Source organism: Salvelinus namaycush, unplaced genomic scaffold (assembly GCF_016432855.1).
Source record: "Salvelinus namaycush isolate Seneca unplaced genomic scaffold, SaNama_1.0 Scaffold2690, whole genome shotgun sequence".
NCBI classification, from domain to species: Eukaryota; Metazoa; Chordata; class Actinopteri; order Salmoniformes; family Salmonidae; genus Salvelinus; species Salvelinus namaycush.
Genome location: NW_024059553.1, coordinates 1 through 5,342, shown reverse-complemented (window position 1 = coordinate 5,342; position 5,342 = coordinate 1). Strand labels below are relative to the sequence as shown.

At 42.2% G+C, this 5,342-nt stretch overlaps 3 non-coding genes across 3 annotated transcripts; all 3 read left to right on the top strand.

The window, feature by feature from the left end:
- The first annotated feature begins 1,302 nt into the window (after positions 1–1,302).
- LOC120039391 lies at positions 1,303–1,467 on the top strand. Its single transcript, XR_005475398.1, has one exon. It is a non-coding gene; the product is annotated as a U1 spliceosomal RNA (small nuclear RNA).
- Positions 1,468–2,134: 667 nt separating this feature from the next.
- Positions 2,135–2,253, top strand: LOC120039388. Its single transcript, XR_005475396.1, has one exon. It is a non-coding gene; the product is annotated as a 5S ribosomal RNA (ribosomal RNA).
- Positions 2,254–2,975: 722 nt separating this feature from the next.
- LOC120039390 lies at positions 2,976–3,140 on the top strand. The gene has a single exon (XR_005475397.1). It is a non-coding gene; the product is annotated as a U1 spliceosomal RNA (small nuclear RNA).
- The last annotated feature ends 2,202 nt before the right edge of the window (positions 3,141–5,342 follow it).

Sequence of the window (5,342 nt, the reverse complement as noted above, 5' to 3'; positions counted from 1 at the left end):
TTTTAGTACAACAGTGGGGAGAAGAGATTGTTGCTGGGGTTGAGTGGAGGAGGTTGTTTCTTTTTGGTTTAACTGGGAAAAGCAAAGTTATTAATTTTAATTTGATGAATTTTGTTCTTAGTCATGCCAGATACGCTGTAAGACTAAGAAGGAATTTGGGACATTATGAAGGGAAAATTGTGAGTGTAGAGGTTTTATTTAGAAGTATGTTAGAGAAAGATATAGAAGTAATATATAAATATGGTGGATGTAATTTTGAAAAATTGTTTGTGTGGGGGAGCAATTTTATTGAAATTGAGTCGAATGGAAACTTGTTTTTAATTATTAATTGGTTTTGGTGGATGATTGTGTTTCTAATAGGTTTTATTTTCTTTTCTTTTTTTGATTTTGTAAAAGGATGAATTGTTCAACCTTTTGATTGTTGATTGAATGTTGTAAATGTTATGTGTTTCTTCATAATAAAAGAAAAAAAAAAAAAAAAAGATACGCCCGATCTCGTCTGATCTCGGAAGCTAAGCAGGGTTGGGCCTGGTTAGTACTTGGATGGGAGACTGCCTGGGAATACCAGGTGCTGTAAGCATTTTGTCCACTAGGGTGTGCTCTGGCATTATTTCATCAGCAACACTGCCTTGTAGTAAGCATTTGATGCTGAATTGACTAAATGCCGCTTCTATGGGCTAGTCTCCCCTGCCCTTTTAATACAATCAAAGTTCCTTGTGTTGTCAGGGAGCAACTGCCTTTTATGCATAAGACAAATAAGAATATTGTTACTGAATGCAGCTTGTGTGTGCTTTGTGCTCCCTCGCCCTGTTCAAATGATCAAAGGAAATAATGCTGGTGAGGAGTGGAACTGGACTGGTGTCTGATGGCCCTGTGTTTTCCATGGTGGAATTACAACCCTTCTTTTACGGCGTAAATCAAAAGTACAAGAGAATGTGAGATGTTATCGATAATAAATCAATTGCTTTCATGCATTTGTCTGTGTGTGTGTGTGTGTGTGTGTGTGTCTGAATGTGATTTTATTTCGTCATATCGCATACATTTGTGATATCAGACAGGTTAAGATATTAAAAAGTCATTGGTGATTTTTCTACAGTGTTGCATGATGGGAATCTAGTGGTTCACTGATATAATCTAGTAAACAAAATGAACTACTTTTTCACCACTCTGTCTGCAAGTGCATTCCTAAACGGCATTTAACGCAGGTCGATGTGATGTGATATTATCGGAACACAAAGTGGTTACCATTAGCCGAAAATGTTGGCACTGGAGACACTTGCCCTCCACCGATGACTATAACTCATACTTACCTGGCAAGGGAGATACCGTGATCAAGAAAGGCGGTTCACCCAGGGCGAGGCTTAGCCATTGCACGCCAGCTATGCTGACCCCTGTGAATTTCCCAAATGTGGAAATCTCGATTGCATAATTTATGGTAGTGGGGGACTGCGTCCGCGCTCTCCCCTGATGTCTTGTTTAATGACAAACCGTTGCTTGGCGGCAAGCTTGAGGATGACTTGAGCCAATTGCCCGTGCTTATGGAGATCTTTGAAGTCAGTTGTGAAAGACACTTTGTGGACCAATTGAAAGGTAGAAACATTTGTTTGTAGCCAAACATTGTTGACATTTTGTGGAAACATCATGTTGCGAAATGCAGCATGGTATTTATGCCACGCTGGTACTTCAATCAAGAGATAGTTGAGAAGCCGCTCTAACCCCCATGGTCATGATGTGTCATACGCCCATGCGCTTACAATATGAAATTGTCCATACATGCGCTCCTCCTTGACACAGAACAATGCAATAGGTTTTCAACATTCAGAGATTTTGTGTATTTATTCTGGCTAGTAGGATAGCTGCATGGGAAACTGTTGCTAATGATGTATTTGTCAGAAGTCATTGTATTTGTCCGTTTTTTCCCACAAGGCTGAAATATGTGCCCTCGCTTTGAAATGTTAGCAAGGTTGGTTTGTATTTCATCCAACTATCTGTGCTAAAAAGTGATGGCTACAGTATATGTAATTTCTTCCACTTACTGAGTGACCCAAAGTTCAGGCTGCTTATCTAATTGGTGAAAATGTCTGTTTATCAGACTCACTTTGACTTTATATGGTGTACCAAGAGTTAGTCATTTGCTTACGGCCATACCAGCCTGGATACGCCCGATCTCGTCTGATCTCGGAAGCTAAGCAGGGTTGGGCCTGGTTAGTACTTGGATGGGAGACTGCCTGGGAATACCAGGTGCTGTAAGCATTTTGTCCACTAGGGTGTGCTCTGGCATTATTTCATCAGCAACACTGCCTTGTAGTAAGCATTTGATGCTGAATTGACTAAATGCCGCTTCTATGGGCTAGTCTCCCCTGCCCTTTTAATACAATCAAAGTTCCTTGTGTTGTCAGGGAGCAACTGCCTTTTATGCATAAGACAAATAAGAATATTGTTACTGAATGCAGCTTGTGTGTGCTTTGTGCTCCCTCGCCCTGTTCAAATGATCAAAGGAAATAATGCTGGTGAGGAGTGGAACTGGACTGGTGTCTGATGGCCCTGTGTTTTCCATGGTGGAATTACAACCCTTCTTTTACGGCGTAAATCAAAAGTACAAGAGAATGTGAGATGTTATCGATAATAAATCAATTGCTTTCATGCATTTGTCTGTGTGTGTGTGTGTGTGTGTGTGTGTCTGAATGTGATTTTATTTCGTCATATCGCATACATTTGTGATATCAGACAGGTTAAGATATTAAAAAGTCATTGGTGATTTTTCTACAGTGTTGCATGATGGGAATCTAGTGGTTCACTGATATAATCTAGTAAACAAAATGAACTACTTTTTCACCACTCTGTCTGCAAGTGCATTCCTAAACGGCATTTAACGCAGGTCGATGTGATGTGATATTATCGGAACACAAAGTGGTTACCATTAGCCGAAAATGTTGGCACTGGAGACACTTGCCCTCCACCGATGACTATAACTCATACTTACCTGGCAAGGGAGATACCGTGATCAAGAAAGGCGGTTCACCCAGGGCGAGGCTTAGCCATTGCACGCCAGCTATGCTGACCCCTGTGAATTTCCCAAATGTGGAAATCTCGATTGCATAATTTATGGTAGTGGGGGACTGCGTCCGCGCTCTCCCCTGATGTCTTGTTTAATGACAAACCGTTGCTTGGCGGCAAGCTTGAGGATGACTTGAGCCAATTGCCCGTGCTTATGGAGATCTTTGAAGTCAGTTGTGAAAGACACTTTGTGGACCAATTGAAAGGTAGAAACATTTGTTTGTAGCCAAACATTGTTGACATTTTGTGGAAACATCATGTTGCGAAATGCAGCATGGTATTTATGCCACGCTGGTACTTCAATCAAGAGATAGTTGAGAAGCCGCTCTAACCCCCATGGTCATGATGTGTCATACGCCCATGCGCTTACAATATGAAATTGTCCATACATGCGCTCCTCCTTGACACAGAACAATGCAATAGGTTTTCAACATTCAGAGATTTTGTGTATTTATTCTGGCTAGTAGGATAGCTGCATGGGAAACTGTTGCTAATGATGTATTTGTCAGAAGTCATTGTATTTGTCCGTTTTTTCCCACAAGGCTGAAATATGTGCCCTCGCTTTGAAATGTTAGCAAGGTTGGTTTGTATTTCATCCAACTATCTGTGCTAAAAAGTGATGGCTACAGTATATGTAATTTCTTCCACTTACTGAGTGACCCAAAGTTCAGGCTGCTTATCTAATTGGTGAAAATGTCTGTTTATCAGACTCACTTTGACTTTATATGGTGTACCAAGAGTTAGTCATTTGCTTACGGCCATACCAGCCTGAATACGCCTTTCCTGATTGGAGAAGTGACGACAGGTGCGAGTGTCTGAGCTGAGTGAGTGTTTGCTGGAGAGTGTTTGCTCGAGAGCTATTTTTGTTAAGTATGTTGATTTCGCAATATAATTAATTTTTTCTTCAGTTGAATAGTTTTAAGTTTGGTTAGTCTTCCCCCTTGCAGTTTTGCTGCTTGGGGGAGAGTTTTTTTGGATTCATTTTTTACTATGACGGACAACATGGAAAAGACAAACGGAATGGACAAAGACAACGAAAAGGCGCAACGGAAGAAAAATGAAGATAAAGAAGGAATGAAATATGGCAAAGAATACACGGTGGCAATTGAGTTGGAAGGAGAAGACAAAGTGACGACAATGGAAACTACTACGAGCAATTAAGGAGGGTGTGTGGAGAGGTGGTGGGATGCCGAATGAAAGGAGAAAAGAAGTATGAAGTTACGATGAGAAACGAAAAAGGAAAAGAACGTTTAATGGATGGAATACGGATAAAGGACACCAGGATTCTGGCGAGAGATATTAATGTGAAGGAATTGGTGGTATCTTTTATGAATCTCCCCAGTATACGTAGAAGATGGTGTGATACTGGGAAGCTGAGTAGCTGGGGAGTGGCGGCTGTCTCGGAGATAAGGAGGAGAGTTTGGCAGGAACGGAGGTGGTTGACGGGACACGTTTTTGCAAAGTCAAGTTCACAGAAAAAGTGACATCATTGCCTTACTCTACAAGAATTCAGACGTTGGAGGGAGCAGAATATTTTAGGGTCATTCATGACAAACAGGTCAGAGTGTGTCGTTTGTGTATTCAACCCGGGCACATAGTTTAAAGACTGCCCGGAATTTAAGTGTTTCAAGTGTGGCAATCAAGGACACTACGCGAGAGAATGTGTCGGAGAGAAGAATTTTTGTGGTGGATGCAGAAAGAGATTGGCGGAGTGCAACTGTGGAGAGGTTAGGGTTGAAGAGGGGAGTAAAACACTATTCGAGGAAGAAGGTGTATTGTCGAAAGAAGGAGAAGAAGATGGAGGAGAGGACGTGGCAGAAGGTGGAGAGACGGAGGAAGGAAGAAGGGAGAAGGACCAGAAGATGAATGAAATTGGGAGCAGTATGGACGCAGAAATAAGAAGAGGGAGTTTTCAGGAGGAGGGGGGAAAGTAGACTGGGGGGAAGCACGGGGGACTCACAGGTTTTGGGGAAAGCACAGCACTAACAAGTACCACGGGGGGTGAAGAAATGGAGGGGGGTTGGGGATTTGATGACAATAACAGAAACGGAATGAACACGGGGAGCACAACGACGACAATACCAGAGACGGAGATGAGCACGGGGAGCACAACGGAAGTGGATGTCAAGAGTGTGAGTTGGATGGATAACATGGACTTGGAGGAGATATCGGATACGGATGATGGGGAAAAGATTGAAAGAACGAGGGAAGGATACAGGAAGAGGAAAGCGGCGGGAAAAGGAGGAGAGAAAGGGTGGAAGAGGAAAGAAACTGGATAACAGGTA